The 21,391-nt window shown below is 43.6% G+C and overlaps 1 long non-coding RNA gene across 6 annotated transcripts in view; it reads right to left on the bottom strand.

Annotated features, from left to right (window-relative positions):
* The window catches only part of LOC119251654 (uncharacterized), a 240,956-nt gene extending 219,935 nt beyond the window's left edge, over positions 1 to 21,021 (bottom strand). For 5 of the 6 annotated variants that reach the window (XR_008552991.1, XR_008552987.1, XR_008552990.1 and 2 more), the window contains exon 1: positions 20,743 to 21,021. This is a non-coding gene — a long non-coding RNA (uncharacterized LOC119251654). The remainder of the gene's footprint in view (positions 1 to 20,742) is intronic. The other variant, XR_008552989.1, reaches the window with a different exon arrangement.
* Positions 21,022 to 21,391: the final 370 nt, after the last annotated feature.

Genomic DNA, 21,391 nt, shown 5'->3' on the forward strand with positions numbered 1-21,391 from the left:
AAAATCTTTCCCTTCCTGTGTGTGCATGCATGTTAATCAGCTATATTGGAGACCGAAAATTTAAACACCAACCCCACTTATACTTATGTCTGAATTTCAATCCCAGAACCTCAGCAGCGGCCCTCTCCGGAGTCACTGGGCCATGGAGACATGAGTAGAGGTTTGTTTAAAATGAGGGTCGGAGTAGCACCGAGACAGAAAGTAGGAAATGAAGCCAAGGACAGGAAGGTCGCAGGTAAGCACACAGAGCCACCAATTAAATCCACTGCCCAAACTCCACCAGGGGAGCAAAGTTTGCTGAGAGAGGAACAGACATCCTGGAGAAACATTTGTTTCCTTCAGGTCGGCCAACGGCCCTGAACTGGGAACTCAGGCGTCACTGAGCCAACACAAAAGCCATAATGTGATGTGAAGCCTTTGCAGCTGACAGCATGTGGGACAACTTTAGTGTCCCTCGCAGTGGGTACGGAGACCCTCAGTAGGGTCAAACCAGGGTTAACCCCATCAAGTTCCAGCAGCTGCACCCCAAACCCTGTTATTCACAAACACAAAGGTGCTGGGGCCTTACCAGTTAACACAAATCTAAATTCACTCTCTGGGCCTCCCTGCTGGTGCGAGGGATTAAGTCGCAGTGCTACAGAGCGACCTGCGGGCACTGCAGCACAAGTTTGATCCCCGGCCAGGGAGCTACCCACATGGCGCAGCAGACCTCTCCTGACTCATCTGCTGCTCCCCTCAGCAGTGTGTTTCAGTCAGTCTGCCTGTTCTGCTCCCCACTCTGTCTCTGGTGAATCCTCTCACCCACGTCTCTGGCCTGCACCCCAGCTCTTGTATGCTTAAATAAATAAATCTTTTAAAAATTAAATAAACTCACTCTTGGGGTGATCCTGCCTGGGAGGCAGCCTAGGGGTGGGAGGTGCAGGCACCTGTGAATTAAAGAGATGTTCATACGTCTGGCCCAGAGTGTACTCCCTCCCACCCACCCCCCTTTTTTTTCCTACCAGAGCCTTTGATTTTTAACTGTTCTAAAATAGTCCCCCATATCAGTCTATGCTCCTGCAGCTACTGATGAGCAGGAACCAGCCACTCCCAGACCCAGGCAGGACAGATCTTCTAGACTCAAAGACAACAGTGGCTGAGTCTGCAGAGATTTGTGTCCAAAGCAAGAGAGCTAAGAAATAGCAACAATATTTAGGAATTTTAAACACATGTTGAGCATTCCAGCTTGCTTTTCTCATCTTAATATTTGAGAAAAATTGTTTTTCCAGATACTAAACTATTTGACTTTTAACTTTAAAATGGCCTGGGGGTGTTTTTCTGAGTCTCTGTGTATCGTCAATGGCGTATCTGCCCATCTGTCCATCACAGGTGCATAAAAAAGATTCACATCTGTCGTAGCTCGGATGAGGCAATGATGGTGCAAGAATATCAACTCCAGGTCTATAGGAGACTGGCTTAGTGATGCGGTAAAAAAGCAAACACACAGTTTTGAACAATGTCAGTGCAAAAGATGTGAAGATATATCAGGCACAGTCCTGCTCTCGAGAAACCATCCTGGTCTTTAACATGATACATGTGCCTACAGACCTAGGTCAGAAAAAAGAGGGAAGTATGGTAACAGACGTCTAGGATAGATATAAGTCGTCTATCAGGAAATGGTGAAAGAGGAACTTCTCTAAAGTAGATTCCCACGGGGCTTCCCTGTTGGTGCAAGTCTCAGAACTTTGAAGCTAGCAGCAGCCACTGTGGTACGAGTTCAATCCCCAGCCAGGGAGATACCCACATGGCGCAGCAGACCTCTCCTGTCTCGCCAATGCTCCCCTCTGCAGTGTATTTCAGTAGATCTGCCTGTTCTGCTCCCCACTCTGTCTCTGGTGAATCCTCTCACCCCCACACCTCTGGCCTGTACCCCAGTTCTTATATGCATAAATAAACAAATCTTTAAAAAAAAGTGATCGCAAGGCTCTTGGAAACTGACTTTAAGGGAACCACCACATAATGAAACTAGGTGCTCAACATTTGTTCAGTGTCAGCTGGGATTGATTTTTTTCCCATCAACCTTATAAGGAAATGACATGAATACAGTGATATTATTCAAGGAACAAGCTACACTGTGTCTATCCTATTCATTATTGGCATTCCTGGTTCACTACCACACTCAAGTCACATTTCGTTTCTTGCTCTGTGAAGATAAGAGTTCTTCCATGACGCAAGTGCCCTGGGTTATGAGGTCAGGACATGTGCCCTGACACACCTGGACAAGGGCAGACCCTGAGCGGGGGCCTCCCCTGGGGTAAGGCAAGAGCTGAGAGCTGCAGGTGCGCAGAAGGAGTCAGTGTGGATGTCATGTCCGACTATTCGGACATGTTGGTCTGGGACCAGCAGCACAGCACGAACCTGTGGGTGTGTGAAACAGCCAGAAATCAGGTCCAACCCCAGAGCAACTAAATCAGAATCTGCCCTAGAGCATGTGAGTGAAAAGATCTGAAGGTTGAGTGATAAATAGCAGACCCTCCACCTACACTCTCTCTTTTGATCCTCAGAACAATCCAGTATCTTATGTGCTATTTACACATTAAAAAAACTGGTTCTGAGTCCTAAGACCACACAGCTACCTGGTAACAAATCAAATCTTTGATCTCCATTTTGGTAGATTTCAGTTATTGTTTTTCTACCACATACCTGAAGTCCAACACAGAGGAAAGAAAATCCCAGCACAGCCTGGGGTGGATGGGAGGGCACACAGGTAAGCAGACTAGCAGCCAAACATCCATCAGCAGGTAACCGGCAGGGAGAGTGAGGCGCCAGGGCAGGAGCCTAAATCTGAAGGCCGCGGGGAGGTTGGCATGAAGAAGCCTGCAGGCCAGTTCTCACGCTGCAGTGCTTAGAGCACTGAGTACGGCCCCAGCCATGGGAGGAAGGCAAGAACCGAGAGCCAGTACTCAACCCACCTCAGTGAGCATGAGGTCTGGGGGCCGAATGCCAGAGCAGAAAACTTGAGTTTCTTAAATCCTTCCTGCCAAAATTCAGACCGGGGGAGAAGCTCCTGAGGACAGAAGATGGGGGTAGGAGGGTCTGAAGATGCTGGCTGCAGTCATTGCATTGCTGGAGGCTGAGAGGTTTGCAAAGTCACGATCACTGAGTCTTTGCACTGCTATAGGGAATGGCCCTGGTATTGTCCTCACTGCCAGGAAGGTAGGACAGGGGTGGCATTGCTCTGCAAGGGGTGAAGCCCTTGTGCTGTGCCAGACCCCACACAAACACAGTCTCTAAGGTACCTCAATAGCCTTCCAACTTCCTGCACAATCTCAGTGTTAAAAGAAGCCCTCCGTCCACATCTATTTGCAGTCAGGAAAAGGTTACTATTTCTTCATTTCTAGTAGGCATCCCCAAAGCTACTGAGGGATGGTAGAAGCCACATGATGGCCATTTGGCAAAGATGTTCATAAGTGTATTCCTATTTTTCTGTTTTACTGCCTCTCAGGGTGCATCAAGACTTCCACAATCAAGCATGGATCCCATTTCTTACCATTTTGTAAGTCTGGCTTGCAAACAGCAGGAAGCATGCCTAGGGCAGAGCCATCGAGGGGCTGAAGCTGTCTTTCTAAGGCACAGAGAGCAACAGCCCCAGAGCCGGCCTTCCTGCCCTATATGGCCTTCACCTCATTACCAAATCCGCCACCAGCCAGCGTTTCACCTGTTGCTTTGTTGCGTAAGAACTTCTACTGCCAGTGGGAGCAAGTCCAAACTTGAGCTTGCACTCATGCCCATGTTAGCAGGTCACTGCACCCATAAAACCTCGGCTCTTGCTGTTCCCTCCTCCAGGGCAGATTTAGGATTTAGTGCCACAGAGCTCTCCTCTGGCAATTACTCCCACCAATGGTGCCCTGTTAGATAAGCCAAATCTACACCTGGGAGAAACCCAGCCAAGGTCAGAGTCCTGCAGCAACAGACAGTGAATCCGGCAGCCTCTGCGCAGTTGCAGGTGTGCCAGGGGTTTGGGGAGAGTGGGGTGCTGCTAAGTGTTCAATAACTCGCTCTCCAGGGAGCACAGGCATAGACACACACAGGTTTATCATTCCCCTCAGCAATACAGCACACACAGATGAATTCCATAGAGCCTGCTGAGTCTCAAGATGCTTCCACTGATTTCTGACAAGCTCTCATATCCGAAGCCAAACCACGGCTGCAATTGACAAACAAGGAGGGTTTCCACATGAATGTTGGCTGATATTTTATTTGCATAAACGAGTAAGAAGAAAGCGAAATGACAAAGACTCTGTCAGAACTTCGCTCATTTTTGTCAATGATAAGAGCAATATCTTTGGTGAATCAGACAGTAGTGTTCAAATACGGGGAGAGGATTTTCTCCATTTTTTGTGCCATCACAATGCAGTGGCTACACAGACACAATTTGCAGTGTTAGCTTTGGTTTTCACATGGTCCCCATCACTTTCTTAAGTATTACCCAGGGGTCAGCATAAATCTACTCTATGGGGCCAGATAATAAATATTTCTAGGGACCTCCTCAAGGTATAGGGGTTAAGTCTCATTGCTGTCACCTCAACAGAGTTCGGTCCCCAACCAGGGAGCTGACTCGTATATGGCACAGCAGACCTCTCCTGTCTCGCCCGCTGCTCCCCTCAGCAGTGTATTTCAGTCAGTCTGCATGGTCTGCTCCCCACTCTGTCTCTGGTGGGTCCTTTTACCCCAGTTCTTCTACACAAAAAAAATCAATGTCTCTACACTGTGCACCGTACGGTGTCTGCCAACAGGACTTGAAACTGTGAGGTAAAAGCAGCCAAATATAACACATAAGCCAATGAACACAGCTGTGTTCCAATCAATCTTCTACCAAAACAGGTGGGGACTGGGATTTGCCCACAGTCTGCAGTTTCTCAACCCCTTGTCCAGCTCATCACGAGAACCAAGTCTCAGTGCCTGATTTGTGGTGTTTGCTTACCAAGCAGCCCTCTGTGCTGATTTCAAGTTATCAGTGGGGAGCAGAGCCGTGTAGAGCCACCCCCTTCCATGGTTAAGTGTTTCCATACTAAGTATTCCTTGCTTGGAACATATTAAGTGTGTCCAAATGTTCCCCTTTTACAAGGACACCAGGCATATTGGATTAGGGACCCACCCTACTGACCTCATCTTAACTAACTACATCTGCAACAACCCCATTTCCATGTAAGGTCACATTCTGAGTGTGGGAGGTTAGAACTTCAGCAGCCTATGAAGGGGTGGGGGGCGCCATACAACCTCGAAGACCACCATGAGCTACAACAGTCATAAATAATCTCTAGAGCCCAGATGATAGAAAATGATGCAAAATGCCTGGGAAATGATATGTTTTAAGGATTAATTATCTTCATTGAGTATAATATCTTTCTTTATAGCTTCACTATAAGACTTACATAGTTTATAATATTGGAGGTATTTAACAACTAGCTTGCAAAATTCCTGAAAATTAGTCAATCAACTCTCTTAAGCCAGGGCACGTTGGCCCCAGCACACCACTAGGCCAAGGGAGTACGTGCTATGACAGGCTCCCCCAAAGGGGTTATGGCCCATCTAAGGTGCAGAATGGGGAAACCAGCCCACAGTGTCTTCCTCCTCCATTCCTAATTCCTCCCCCAGGGGAAGCCTGTGAGACAGAGTGCAAATCTCAGTCACTTTCCTCGCCTTCTGGGTCTCTGCAGTCACCATCAATTCTCAGCTTTGCTTAGCCAAACCCAATTCTCCTGTTCCAGACAGAGGAGGATCAGTACCTTTTGTGCTAAGCAGGGCTGAAGACTTTCTTAATCATTATACTCTGGTGTCCAGGCCCTCTTCAACACCAAGTAAAAAAATCTTTATAATACTGGTTGCTTCTTCCAGCAAGCCCTGAACATGTGATTTTTTTCCCTTAATGACTTCCTACAGAATCTGTTTACATATGAGGTCACATTACCCTCCAGTTAATTTCCATACGGGATCGCTTTTGTCTCTGTTTAATTCATTAAATCTTTGGGAAGGGATACTGTGTTCTCCGCAAACTTTCTCAGTCCTGGGCCACAGCTAGACAGATAACAGGTGCTTAATAAATGCTTGTCAACTTACATGCAAAACAGCAAATCGTCATCAAAAAGCAATTTTGTGTTTGGGCCCAGGTTGGAAGAAGCAGATCTTGGTTCAGAGAAAGATGGAAATGAAACTCAAGGATATCAGTCATTTTAATTCTTAAGACTTAGTAAGTTTGGGGGTTTTTTGTAGTTTTTTTTAAATTTATTTATTTATGCCCACAAGAACTGAGGTACAGGTCAGAGGTGCGGGGGTTGGGGGTGAGAGGATTCACCAGAGACAGAGTGGGGAGCAGAACAGGCAGACTGACTGAAATACACTGCTGAGGGGAGCAGCAAGGGAGTTAGGAGAGGGCTGCTGGGCCATGTGGGTAGCTCCCTGGCCGGGGATCGAACTCATGCTGCAGTGGCTGCAGACAGCTTCATAGGTTGTGTCTTAACCCTTTGAGCTACCAGGGAGGCCCAAGATTTAGTAAGTTTGAAAAGGGAAAAACAGCATAGACCAAGCAGACATGTCAGTTCAACATGCCTTCTCAGTGTCTCCTGGTTTTCCTCACGGGTTTGGCCAAGGTAGAGTTCATGGCCAGCAGCTGGTGAAGGATAAGAAATGTCCAGGGTTATTCATTCAGTTCTCTGTCATAACTAGTGATAGACATTCCAGGTTATCAGGGGGTTAACAAAATATAGTTATTTAATTTTTCTCACATCAAGCTCAATGAGAGATATGCAGGGGGGGGGGTGGGGTTTGGTTGGGAACAGAGGAGTCAGACCTCAGTGGACACAGCTGGAAGATGCTCTGGCATCTTCCACATCCGGTGCCCAGGCCCTGGCTCTGGTTGGTATCAGCTCGCAACCCTGAGAGAGAAAGCATATTCGGGATCACTCAGATTCCGGACCAGATCTGGAAGTGATTGTATTGTTTCTGCTCACCATCTATTGATCAGAGCTCAGCTGGCCTGTCTCATGGCCCACTATGTGGGCTGGGAAATCAAGAACTCAGCACTGTGGGAACGAGATCAGCAAAGGGCCAGGGCTCTCTGCTCTATTTCCCAGGTGCAAGAAGAACCCAGCAACATAATTCCCCATCTCTGATCCTCACTCCTTGCCTCTCCTCAGCAAGGTTCACACCAGCACACCAAAAACTATCATGTGCTATCATGTGCGCAGTGAGTCCTGCCTAGCTACACGCCTAGTGCTGAGATTCTTTCTAGTCTTTAAAATTCCTCTGTTCCTGGGGCCTCCCTGGTGGCACAAGGTGTAAGACACAACCTATGAAGCTCTCCGCAAACATTGCAGCACAAGTTCCATCCCCAGCCAGCCAGGGAGCAACCCACATGGCACAGCAGACCTCTCCTGTCTCACCTGCTGCTCCCCTCAGCAGTGTATTTCAGTGGATCTGCCTGTTCTGCTCCCCACTCTCTCTGGTGAATCCTCTCACCACCATACCTCTGGCTTACATCCCAGTTCTTGTATGCATAAATAAATAAATCTTTTTTAAAAAATTGGGAGTCATCCATGGAAATTGTTCTAAGGTAGTAAAGAGTCCCATTTTACTGGAACAGGTTACTTAATAAATGATAATAGACTTGCCATCTCAAATTCCTTTCAGCCTTGGGAGAATCCACACATTTGTTCCCTGTAGCTAGAATACCTGTCAGTAGCTCAATTCAAGTGAAGTGGCAAAGACCCTAAATAATTTCACATTGCCAGGTTATCTTCACCCTTCAAGTGGTTCTCAATTACTCTAAGCCAGAAACCAACAACCTCAGTGAGGTTGGTAGCAGCGCCGAGGGTGCTATAGACTGGGTCATTAAAACACTCAGGAAGCTCATTCTGCAGACCCAAAGATGCCAAAAGCTATAGCTATTTGAACGGTGTTCTCCAAGCTTCAGTGGCTCAAGAGGGGAGACTTTATACCCAATTTTGATTTCTAGACTAGGTTAGAAATTTGACTCACTGTTTGGTAACAGTCTGGAAATCTATTGGAAAGAGCCATCATTAGACTTCAAATCATGTATCACTGAGCATCACCGGCAATGCCAGGTTCTCAGCTTCTTTTTCCTTCTTTATAAGCTATGAAGCAGAAGTAGAAAAGCAGTTAAAGTGGAGTGGACACACCAATAGAATAAGGTCCTCCAAAAATATAAAACTAGAAGATGAAAGAATAAAACTCAGATAGTTGAAATGAAAGGTGAGAGGCAATAAAATACTAATCCTAAAACAGCATCCAAATTTAAAAAGAAGCAGAGTTGAATTAAGAAAACAGTTGTGTGATGATCCCTTCAAGGGAAATAAAAGCAAAAATAACTATCACAACCGCTCAAAAAAGCGTTATATGTGAAGAATAGTGAGCTTGACAAATTTTAACCCTTGGGTTTAGAAACATAAATATATTTAAACTGGCTTTACATTCAAAGGGGCAAAGAAAAGAAATAGAATGAGGGAGATAAACTTTATAGGGAAAAGATGACAATTTGAAAACTATTGCATTGACTAAAAGAAGCAGTGAGGGGGTCTCCCTGGTGCCCTATAGGTTAAGTCTCATTGCTATCACCACTTCGACCTGAGTTCAATCTCCAGCCAGGGAGCTGGCGATATGATGCAGCGGAACTCTCTCGTCTCGCCCACTGCTCCCCTCACCAATGTATTTCAATAAATCCACCTGTTCTGCTCCCCACTCTGACTCTGGCAAATCCTCTCACCTCCCACACCTCTGGCCTACACCCCAGTTCTTCTACACAAAATAAATAAAAATATTTTTTAAAAGAATTTATTATTAAAAAAGTCAAAATTAGTATGTTCTACATCTGAGTAAATGCCCAAAAAAATGAAATCATTGTTTCAAAGAGCTATGGATAAGCCTGTGTCCATGCAACATTACTTGCTATAACAAGGTGGAATTTGTGTGCCATAAAGGATGTGTAACTAACCTTATTTTAGTAAACAGTTCACAATATGTCCATGAATCAAATCATCACATTGTGCATCTTAAACTTACACAATAACTCAATAAATTTAGGATAAAGAGTCCATTGGAGAATCCATCAAAATGTCACATTTTTTTTTTAATTAAAATTTTTTCATGTTCATAGGTACACCAATATCTACCCCCGATCGCAGAAGTCCTGGTCCCCTGTGCCTGGCCTCTCGCTGCTGCTGTTTTCTGAAAACCTGACATTCCCTGCTGGTTGATCTCTCTTCATCTGGTTGGGAGAAGCCTCTTCCTCTTTGCTCTCTAACTCTTGATACAGAGTTAAAAGGTCTCTCATACTAGAGCAATGTCATTTTTACCACCCAGCAATTTGAGAAATATTTATTATGTGTCTGTCCAGTAATGATCAGTTCTGTTTCCACCACCACTTCTCCTGGCCTGGGTGTGTTGGCACTGCGGGAAGCGTTCGCGTGCTAAGAGCCATATGGTACAATGGTTGAGCGATTGAGTCAAGACCGCTTGGCTTTCAAACCCAGATCTACCACCTCACTAACTATACATCCTTAGACAAGTTTGTCACATTGTGCCAAATTCAAAAACTATCCTAGTTCATAGGAGCTGGGAAGATTAAGAGTCTATACACACATAGAACTGGTTAGGATGGAATTTGCCATAGAGTAAGATGATTTCAGCCAATTTTACCTATACTCAATGTCCCTCTGCACAGACGGCTTTTATTGCTTGTCTTGTCCTGCAGTCCATCAACCACGTCTGGTTATTTCTGAACCCTGATTGTGGGTGTAGTTCATGTTCTTTTCCAAGAAACTCCTGGAGCCCCTGCTAATCAGGGGATGGAGCTGAATTTCTGTCTAAGTGATCTCAACATTCATTGCCAGTTAGAGACTTTTTATCTATGGAAAACACACAAACAACCCTGATGAGTGGACGGACCCCCTAACCAAATGTCATTGTCTTGGGTCTGAGCCAGCCAGGGTGCATCACACCCCAGATAACCTGGTGGAATAGGTCATGGGGGTCCTACTGCCCAGATGTGGAATCTGCAGCACAGAGACTGAGCAACTCATGCAAGCGGACATGGCAGGAAGCAGCGTGGTTGCCTGCAGGTGCTGCTTCTTCTGACCCTAAAACCCAAGCCCTTCCCCTGAGGCCACACTGTTGTCTCAGCACCAGGCAGAGTGGGTAGCAAAGAAATCAAAGGCACTGTTTACTTCCACACAAATTATGATCTAGTGAGGGAGGTAAGGCATAAACACAATTCACAAGTCGGACATCAGCATAGGCCATGGATTATTGGCCCAAACAAGCGAAGACATTTTGGAGAGCTACATTCACCAACCATTCAGGCAAAGCTGGATTTTTTTTTTTTTTCTCCAGAACAAAGTCTCTAAGGAGAATCATCCTTAGATCAAGCAAAGACAGCAACATCAATCTGTGGGTCCAATGGGTCATAACAGGGTAGGAAGGACAGATAAACCAAGGATCAGAAGTCAGGTAACAACAGAACTAAATGTATCCTATGCCAGGCACTAAGCAAAGCACTTTATATACTTTCTCCTTGTTTTGGGGATCCCCACAAACACTCTCAGGTTTAATGATTTGCCAGAAAAACTCAAAGAATTCACAATAGCTGTTTCGTTCAAAGTTACTGGTGATTTTAGCCAAAGGATACAAATTAAAATCAGTAAGGGTGAAAAGCACTCAGGGCTGAGTTCAGGAGAAACCAGGCATGAGCTTTTGGTTGTCCTCGCCCATTAAAGTTATACAGAGGGGGCCTCCCTGGTGCACAAGGGGTTAAGTCCCAGCACTGTGGAGGTGTCAGTGGCCACTGCAGCAGGAGTTTGATCCCTGGCCAGGGAGCTGACCCAATGGCATAGCAGATCTCTCCTGTCTCACCAGCTGCTCCCCTCAGCAGTGTATTTCAGTCAATCCATGTGTTCTGTTCCCCACTCTGTCTCTGGTGAATCCTCTCACCCTCCGCACATCTGGCCTGTACCTCCCTTCTTGTATAAATAAATCTTTTTTAAAAAGACCCCCCAAAAAATATAAAATAAAAACACAAATCTTAAAAAAAAAAAAAAAAACAGCTATACACTGTGTTTCATTGTCCCAGCACCAATACATGACAACAGATACAGAGGATGGTCAACCAGGAAAGTCACCTGAGCCCCGGGACCCAGAGATTTTGTTGGTGGTCAGTCATGTAGAAACCGCATGGCTGTTCTCCAATACTCAGCCTCCATCCCCGCCAGAATTCAAACGGATATGGTGTGACCTAGGCCTCCATTATAAATCACATTGTTAGTATAAACTGTCTGACATGGTTTAAGACCCCAAATAAACAGATACCCTTAACTAGCAGGGTATTCCAAGAGTGTAGAGGCCATGTCCCAGGAGCCAGGATTTCCATCCCAGGCCATCTGGTTTCAGAGCCCACATTCATACACTTACTTTGAGGCTGCCCCATCACCTGCTACTGATCTCAAGAAAGACTAACTAAAGCCTGTGAATGAGTCTGTGCTCTCCCCACAGTGAAGAAAGTGCTTCAAGTGAGAATTATGTAAATGCTTTCAGCTGTCATCTAGCTAAACTGAATGTTTCGTTAATGGTCAGTAGGGAAATTTGCCTTTATAACTAAATAGAATATTTAGTTCATATGATTGACAATGACATTAAAAAATAACAAAATTTAGGGTCAAAAGTCATTTTTTTTAAAATATTTATTTTATTTATTTATGCATATAAGAGCTGGGGTGTAGGCCAGAGGTGTGGGGGTGAGAGGATTCACCAGAGACAGAGTGGGGAGCAGAACAGGCAGACTAACTGAAATACACTGCTGAGGGGAGCAGCGGGGAGACAGGAGAGGTCTGCTGCGCCATGTGGGTAACTCCTTGGGCCGGGATCGAACTCATGCTGCAGTGGCTGCTGATACCTTCATAGTGCTGACAGTTAACCCCTTGTGCCACCAGGGAGGCCCCCAATGTCATTTATATACCAAAAAAAGGATTAAATTTCCATCACTGGGGAAAAAAGCAGTAAGACAGATATAGTTCAAACAGTCAAAAACATAAAACTTTTATGCATGTAAACCAAGTATTAAAAAATGATGCAATCCATTAAGGACAGACCAGCAGGGTCACAGAGCTGTTTCATAGGAGAATTCAAGGATCAGAGGTTTATATGACCTATCAAGAAAAATACCTCAAAATAAGTTTTCTGAGAGTTAGAGACCAAACTAGTTAATGTCCCGCTGGACAACGAAACTGTAAGCATCAGGGTTATCTTCTGCCACACACCACTCGTACCTCTAATGAGCAACAGTCCCTAAGTTAACATATAACTTCACAGTGACTGAGTACTAATCAAGAATAAATAGTAATTGAAACAAAAAGCACATTCTCTAGAGATTTAAAGAAACTTTGGGTGGGCTTTTTAGACAATGTCCCAGGAAGACATTTGAAGCTTTAGATAATTTCCCTCAGTAATAGAAAAGATTTTTAATTTTAAAATAGCTTAGAATCTTACATCAACAAATCACAATTAGATTGATATCTTCAGATTCTCTGTTTGTATTATAAACAGAATTTTATATTCTGTGCCATTGGTACAATGCTAAAATGTGGCATCGTAAAAGACTATTTCCAAAGCAAATAGAGTTATCAACTGCCAGGGAAAAATACAGATTATCAAAAGAATATCAGCTAAAGCTCAATCAAAAATAGAGCCCTACAAAAATACTAATCCCTTGGTATTACAGTTAACTATTTGTTTAAACACATTTAATCCATCAAAGATACTGTTTTGATTGAGTCATTTGTCCTTATGAATAACTGGTAATGGGATTGAATTTCCACAACAGTTTCTAGACTCTTTAATTTAGAGTCAAATAATTGGTATTTTTTGAAAATCCAGCAGACTGTTCTCATGTTTGTTTTTCACTCTACGTTTTGAAAAAAATAGTTTCATAAAAAGCTCAGGAGTGGCAATCAAGTTTAGAGAGTGGGCTTAGGAAAGAGTATTTTAACTACTTATTAACTCTTAAAATATGGTGAACCCTTTAGAAGTATCTATTTACATAAAAATCAATGCAGTGATTAGAGATTATTCCTATCTCTTCATTAAGATAAGTCCCCGAGAATCACTATTCATCACATAGTGCTAGTCCTTCATCTGGCTTCATCGGAAACACCTGGAAAATGCTTTAAAAATAGAAACACATATAAACCAGCCCACGCCTCTAATTCTGATGCAAGAACACATAGGAGAAAGAAAATTCTACATAACATTCTCATGCAGCTCCTCCCTAGTTGGCGCAAGGGGTTAAGCACAGTGCTGTGAAGCTTTTTGCAGCCTCTGCAGCACAAGTTCGATCCCCAGTCAGCCAGGTAGTGACCCACATGGCACAGCAGACCTCTCCTATCTCGCCCTCTGCCCCCCTCAGCAGTGTATTTCAGTCAATCTGCCTGTTCTGCTCCCCACTCCATGTCTGGTGAATCCTCTCACTCCCCACACCTCTGGCCTGTACCCCAGTTCTTGTATGCATAAATAAATAAATAAATCTTTAAGGGGAAAAAAAAGATTCTCATGAATATACAAGAGTAGAGAAATAAGGAAGGACGTTCCTTAGGAGGTTTATTTTGAAAATGCATCCTTAAAATTATTGGCTGGTAGAGTCTAAAAATAACTCAGAAAACTGGTGGCCTTCCATTCTTACAGAAATTCTCTACATATGTCCCACGAGTCTGACTTTTACATGAAGTGGGCTAGACTTAGCCTCCAAATAGTTCTTTTTTTGTCATCGTGTTTATTATTCTTTTATTATTCTTAAACTTTCATTTTCTTACATTGTTGTTCATTTTTGTATTATATTTGATTTCTCCCCTGAGGTATAGTCCCTATAAATCTCCCACCACCACATCTTCCATGATCCATCGGCATAGGCCCTGTGCTGTTCCCTCCCCTATTTTGACCTCACTCCCTCCTACTCCCCTGATATATGTCTCAGTTTGCCTATAGTTTTTTTTGCCTATAGTTTGCCTGCAAGTTTTGTCTCTTCTATTTTTTTAACCCTTTGTTTGGTTTCCCAATACTCCTGCTATAAGTGAAAACATCTGATATTTTTCTTTTTCCTTCTGACTTTTTTCACTGAGCATAATCCCTTCCAGCTCCATCCATGTTGCTGTGAATGGCATGAATTTATCTTTTTTGATTGCTGAATAGTATTCCATTGTGTATGTAGACCCCATCTTTTTGATCCATTCACCTGTTTTGGGGTAGCCCCCAAATAGTTCTAATGAATGAGTCTTTACTGTGTATTTTATCTTTCATTTTGTCAAAGGAACTCATGTTAAGTCAACACAATCAAGTACTAGAAACTGAACATAACTCCAAAATTGGCAAACAAGGTCCACGGACCAAATCCATCCCTCTGCCTGTTTTTATAAATACAGTTTTATTGGATAAAAGCTGTGCTCATTTACCTACACATTGTCTATGGTTGTTTTCACACTAGCAGAGCAAAGTTGAAGAGCAGAAATAGGGATTATGTGGTCTGAGGAGCTTCAAATATTTATTATCTTCTTATAAATATAATTATTATAGGAAGTTTACTGACTCCTCATAAAGTCTTCATATATATTGACAAATACATTCTTTTTCTCTACAATCGAAAATAAAGAACGTGAATCCAGAATATAACTCTTACAACTCAGTATAAGAAGACAGCCCAACTTTTTAATGGGTAAAATATTTGAACCCTACTTCATCTGAGAAGATATATATGAAAGGCACATAAGGACATGAAAAGACACTCAACACCTGATTGATCAGGAAAAAGCAAATCAAAACTGCAGTGAGATACCACTGCATACTTAATAAAATGGTTAGATATAAAAAGACAGATTGCACCAAGTTTTGGCAAGGATGCAGAACAACTAGAAGTCATACCTGAATGACAGGAATGTAACATAATATGACCACTTTGGGGGAAAAAATCTAGTCCTTTTTTTAATATTAAAAATACACCAGCCATTCTCCAAAGAAATGAAAGCACATGTCTGTATAAATATTGTACAGCCACAGATATTATAGCAGCTTATTTTTGATAGCCGAAAACTGGAAACAGCTCAAGCTTTTATCAGCAGATAAGTAAAGACACTGGTTTATCCATACCATGGAATACTACTCATCAATAAAAATAAATACATGCAACAATGTGGATGATTCTCAAAATAATGATGTTAAGTGAAAGAAGCCAAACAAAAAATACATTCTGAAAAGGCAAACTGTAGAGACAAAAGTGAGAGCTGTGATATCCAGGATCTGGGAGTGCAGAAAGAGGATTGATCAGAAGACACAACAGAGAACTTTCCCAGGAGATAGAGATGTTCTATATCTTGACTGTGGTAATGATGATACAACTGTTTATGTTTCTCAAAACTTACCCAACTTGGGGGCCTCCCTGGTGGTGCAAGGGGTTAAGCACAACACTGTGAAGCTGCCGCAGCCTCTGCAGCATGAGTTCTATCCCCAGCCGGCCAGAGAGCTACCCACATGGAGCAGCAGACCTCTCCTGTCTCGCCCGCTGCTCCCCTCAGCAGAGTAGTTCAGTCGGTCTGCCTGTCTGTTCCCTGCTCTGTCTCTGGTGAATCCTCTCAGCCCCCGGAACTCTGGCCTGTACCCCACCCAGTTCTTGCATGCATAAATAAATCTTTAAAAAAAAAAAAACTTATGCAACTCTTCTCTTAAATACCATGTATTTTTCTGTCTGCAAATTATACCACAACAAACCTGACTTATAAGAGGACACAGGTGCCAGTTGGAAGGGGCTCTCCTCAGTCAAATCTGAGACATACTGAACATCAAAATAAAAATAGTAATGGATTATAACCCACTGAGTATAAAAGGAATATCTGAGTTCAAACTGAGATAAGTAAATAATGAATATGCTTAAGGAAGACCCGGTAACAAGTATACGGATAAAATTCAAAAATATGCAATTGATTATTATTGTAGTAACGAGTAGCATGCAAAAATCGGCAGTGTATGCAAAACCTAATGGATGAAAGCCTGAGAAACTAAACGCTTTTCTAGTCTCAAATTATCTCCCCACAAGATACCTATTAATTGCAAAGGGGAAAATAATAACTTTATAGGAGAGAAACTGGTAGACAAATACCTGAACAAAATGACTAAAATGTGCCACCTATAAAGAAATAAGCTAACATCATCTATCTTCCATGTAAAACATAAAGGACACATCACTTCTGTGTTTTTGTACCAAATATGCAAACTCCAAATCAATGTATGAAAAAACATCAGGCAAATCAAAATTGAGGAACATTTCATAAAATAACTGGTTCTACTATTCAAAAATATCAGAGTCGTCAGAGGTGTTTTTTCAAAATGCACAAGTATTCCAGATAAAGGGATATAAGGAAACATGCAAACTTAATGCAATGAATGATTCTGGATTACTTCCCAAACAATAAAAGGACATTATCTGGACAACTGGTAAGTTTTAAAAAAGATCAAGATGATGTAAAAGTATTATATTAATGCTAATTTCTGGTCTTGGTAATTCACTGTAGTTGTGTATGAGAATGCCTGCATTCAGATACATTCTGAACTATCCAGAGGTACAGGGGCAATATACGTACAACTTAACTCAGATAAAATATAATAGGTATATATAGTAGTGTCTGGGAAGTGTTTAATAGCCAGCTCTCCAAAAAGATACACATATATTTGTAAACACATAAAACTAGAAAATATTTTGATAGAATGAATTTGCAGCACGCAAAAATTAAACATGTAATAAATACCCTTTATTGTAAATTCTAAATGAACAACTGATTCTCCAAAATGCTTTTGGTGATTTGTTGGCAAACTCCCATATAGATAGCCAAGCTGGGGTTGCTATTCGGTTTAATAGTTGTAAGTACAGGACACTTTTTCTGCATTATTAGCACAGTCTCATCACTTTTAGACACACAACAGAACAATAAATCAAGCCCTGATTTGTCTCTCTGAAGGCTTGCTGAACATGGAATTAGGAAGGGAAGCATGAAAGCGTGCGCGGTAGACAGAAGAGCAGGAAGCCATCTCCAGAGCACAGACAATAGTGAAAAAATTAGAAAGAGATGAATTTTAAGTATTGATTAGTGAAGTATTGATTTGACTTTGGAATTCTGAGGAGGCTCAAGTCACTGTGGCAGCTGCCTCCTTATTTTTAATATAATTGTAAGTTAATTTAAAATAGTATTTAGCAATGGCCAAGTTAAACAACTAGCTCACAAAGTTCCTGAAAAGTTGGCAATCACTATGAGACAGAGAAAGGAACACAGGAGGTAAAATTTTAATATTGAAGGATTCAGGCAATCTAGGAGTGCTTTCTACCAGAAGGACAACTTTCTGTCAATCTGAAATGATTTTAAGATTTTAAAGTTTAGCAAATAAATCAAGTGAACCCTAATTCATGGCTGTTTGAATAGCCACAACACAAATTAGGTACATCTTTATGGCCCCATAAACTTGAAGATAGAGATGTTCAGGAAAGGCAAGCAGGATGGCTCGGAGGCGCCCGGCTGCTTCTAGAAGGGCTGTTACCGAGGTGTATGTCATGTAGTGTTTTGCCTATACTTCCTCATGCAATTTGCAGCAACATGGATGGAGCTGGAAGGGATCATGCTCAGCAAAATAAGCCAGAAAGAGAAAGAAAATTACCAGATAGTCTCACTCATAACAGGAATTTAGGAAACCTAAATAAGGGACCAGGAAAAAGACTAATTATAATAAAGTAAAAATCAAAATCAACAAGCAACTATAAACCAGAGACACACTAATGGGGGTGGGAGGGGTTGGAGGAGGGATTATGGCCAAAATAAGTGGGGTGGGAATTGTATGAGGACTATAACCAAGATGAAAATGCATACACTGTGCAAAAATGAAAAATGATGTAAAAAATATATAAAATAAAAAAAAGAAGGGTTGTTACTTTAAGGTGAGGCCAATGACTTGTCTGTATTTAAGTTTTCACCCAATGCAGGCAACACAATCATCTACCACAATCAAAGTGTGATTTGCTTTCTAAGCTTTAAAATTTTGAAATTATTTCAGAATTACAGGCATGTTCAAAGTACCAAAGGGAGCAGGGGAGGGAAAAGGCGGGCAGAGACACCTGAGCTTTTTCTCCCCAGTTTCTTCACATAGATCCTCTAGTTTTTCTTTCCTGCCGGCTATTTCTGAAAGAAGTAAAATGACAAGAGAACTTGCCAGGCAGATGACAGCGGGTTAGCATGAGCAAGGAAGTCTCTTCACCCTGCAGGCCCTGAGGATTTCATCTGGAAGATTACAACAGTAGTTCTGGGTTCTTTTCCACCCAACACTCCACGTCCTGCTTGGACAGGTGTTAGGACAGCTTGTGCATGGAAACTGACAGTTCCTCCACCACCCAAGCAAGTGGCCCCACGTCGCTGTGGCACCCCAAACACCGCCCCTCCTTCCCCAGCTGGAATTTGGCCTGTCTTGATCCCGAGCAGCTGCTGCCTGGCGCAACAATACAGAGCAGTTTGGACAGGAAGTGGAAGACACCACATCCTCTTGAAACTGCAAGGAAAATTTATTAGGCCTATTATCATGGCTTCACAGTTGTTAAGAAGTGGCGGTTGGGCTCTCTTATTACGAAGGAGTTTAGAGGAGCCTCTGGTTCCTGTGGCATCTGCCTCCTGACTTTCATCTGGAGAGGATGTCATTGTCCACCCCAGCGCCTGAACGGGAAGCTCCTAAGACAATCCCTCCGAACACCCCGGAGGGTGGTCGTTGTAAATGTGGACTGACTGCAGACTGGGCCTCCAGGGGTCCGGGTACCCATAAAGATGAAGTCCCCAGGTCTGTCAGGCACATGAAACACTTGGAGAATTCTGGAGCTGCTTGGAAGTAGCCCCGAAGTTCCTTTCACCCAGTCTGACTTTCTGGGGGCTGGAGACAAAATATACACACTGCTAAAGCTCTCTTTGCAACTGAAGGCTATAAATTAAAGGTGTCAGATGCACGCTGGAGATAATAATTGAGGAGGGCTCAGCGGGAGCTTACTGAAATCTTCAGGACTCTGCTCTACCCAAACAGAGGAAGCTGATGAACGTCACCCCAAAACCTTAATTTCCAGAAGCAGCCCTCCACCTGATGAAACAGGAATTAGCAGGCAGCAAAGATAAAAGGGGGAGAAGGCTCGGGGTGTCAGAGCCAGGTAAGGAGAGAAACAGGTGGTGCGTGGAGAGGGAGGGTGTAATAACATGAGATTGCGTTGGCTGAACAAAGAAGGTTCTAATCTTACCACTGAATCTCTACACATACGGGTTTATAATCAGAGGCCCCAAAACAGTAATCAATTCTTAGCCTCCACCAACACAAACTAGGTGCACGGGAGGAAGGAAGTAGGAAAAAAGTGCTTGCCTTTGTTTTTTGTTTTTGTGTTTTCTCTCTTCTGCCCTACCTAAAGCGGCTGGTGACCTGGCCTGGGGCGGGAGGGATTGCTGGCACTGCCTGTCTCCCCTCGACTGCCCGCAACACCCTCCTTCCTTCCGCACAGGGTGCTGAGCGGGGGGTTCTGTAGGTGCAAGGCAGACCCACAGCACTGAGAGTGCATGAGAAATACAGAGTAGAGCCCGCCTGGCACACCACCAAGCTTGGCTCCAGATCCGAGGTTCTGGAAAGGGAGATAAAATGTGCCTTTTGCAGGGAAATGTTTGCGGACTTTGTATCAAATTCACTTTACAGACAGCTCTGTGGAGCAGCCCACACAAAGCAGGATCCCTGGCTGCCAAGCCCCTCCTGCACAGCAGAGCTGAGGAATTGTGCAGCCCAGGCCTCAAGTGGCCTTGGGCAGAGAAGGGGATCACCAGGAGGTCTGGATCCTGGAGCTCTTACCCCCACACCCCCATAGCAGTTGCACAGGTGACATCCCCAGAGGCTCACGGCCACAGCCACGGAGGGACACTGCAGCCTGCAGGCCTCCCGTTGCTAGATGCCCTCCCCTGCTCGGATATGGGCCCTCCATTTTCAGTCTGCGGTGGCTTGTAAACAAACCTTCCTCATTTGTGAAATCAACAGAGTCCTGCTAGAGCAAACTGAGGACCATCGAACCACACTGAGGATACATCCCTCCCGACCTCAAGTCTGTAGGAAGCTCTAAGGTTAGAATCGGGTCATTGACAGACCAATATCAATTACAGTGCCAAGCTCCCTGAGACCTTGTGACAATCCATTCAAAGGCAGGGCTGAGGTCAGCCCCCAGGGCAGCTTGCCTAGGACAGCTGCCTTGCTTCAAAGGCCAGCCTTACTCCAAGTCATCTGCCCCCGGCTTCTCCGTCCACCGTCAGATCAAGTCCAGGCCCAGGCAGAGCATTACGTTCCTGGTGACATCATCAAGATTCGATTGATTGTGTCACTTTGCTCAGTTAAGATGCTGTCACGTGACTTAGATTAAGCTGTCACCTTGTTAAAATGCAAACTTCGCCTGTTCTCACTTTGCAATTTTTCAGGAAGCGCTTGCTTTTGCCCAGCAGAGACCTAAGGGAATTCTACTGGAAGAGACGCATTTTGTTAAGGATGCTGCGGAAAGGGTACTCAGCAAAGAGAAGGGAGGCAGGGAGGTACCTGGGGAACAGGGGAGCAGGATAAAAGAAGAAAAAAATCAAAGTGAAACCGGTATGAGGAGATGGCATGGCTGTTTACCTTTGCAGTTTTTGCTGGAGTCGACCTTAAATTTGAATAGCCTCCCAACAGCTGCTGTATTTCTCTTCCCTTTGCTTGAAGTAGTATTTGGAAGTAATGCGTACTTGTACTCTGAATAAAGTATAGTAGATAAATGTGTCTGCAAGACTGAAAGACCTTGAACAACCTCAGGTCTCCTCTAAATCAGCTTGACTCCCTCCTTCTGCAGATTCAGAGTTGCAGCCACTTCCCAGGGCAAAGGTGACCCTCTGGGTGGCCTGCGTTCTCTTCCTAATTAGTATCAGCCGGCCTTGGGAAAGGGAGAGTAGAATGAAGGATAAGAGCTATCACGGAAGCAAAACTGTCTGCTTTGATTAAAGAAAACAGTTCTATTTATAATACCATCAAAAGAATTTTAAAACATAGCGGAAAAAAAAAACAAGGAGGTGAAACACTTGTGTACTGAAAACTACAAAATGTTTCTGAAAGAAATTTTAAAGGACATGAATAAATGAAAAGACATTCTGTGTTTGTTAGGGTGCAGACTGAGGGGCACCCCAGGACACCCAAACCTGCAACTCTAAATGGGTTCTGCCATCTGCCGCATAAAAACAAACACACTCTTAGTGTGGACGAACTTTAATAGGATTAGTGCAGAAAGAGAGAACAA

This window comes from Talpa occidentalis, unplaced genomic scaffold (assembly GCF_014898055.3).
Source record: "Talpa occidentalis isolate TD23 unplaced genomic scaffold, MPIMG_talOcc4v2.1 talOcc4.2, whole genome shotgun sequence".
Classification (NCBI taxonomy): domain Eukaryota; kingdom Metazoa; phylum Chordata; class Mammalia; order Eulipotyphla; family Talpidae; genus Talpa; species Talpa occidentalis.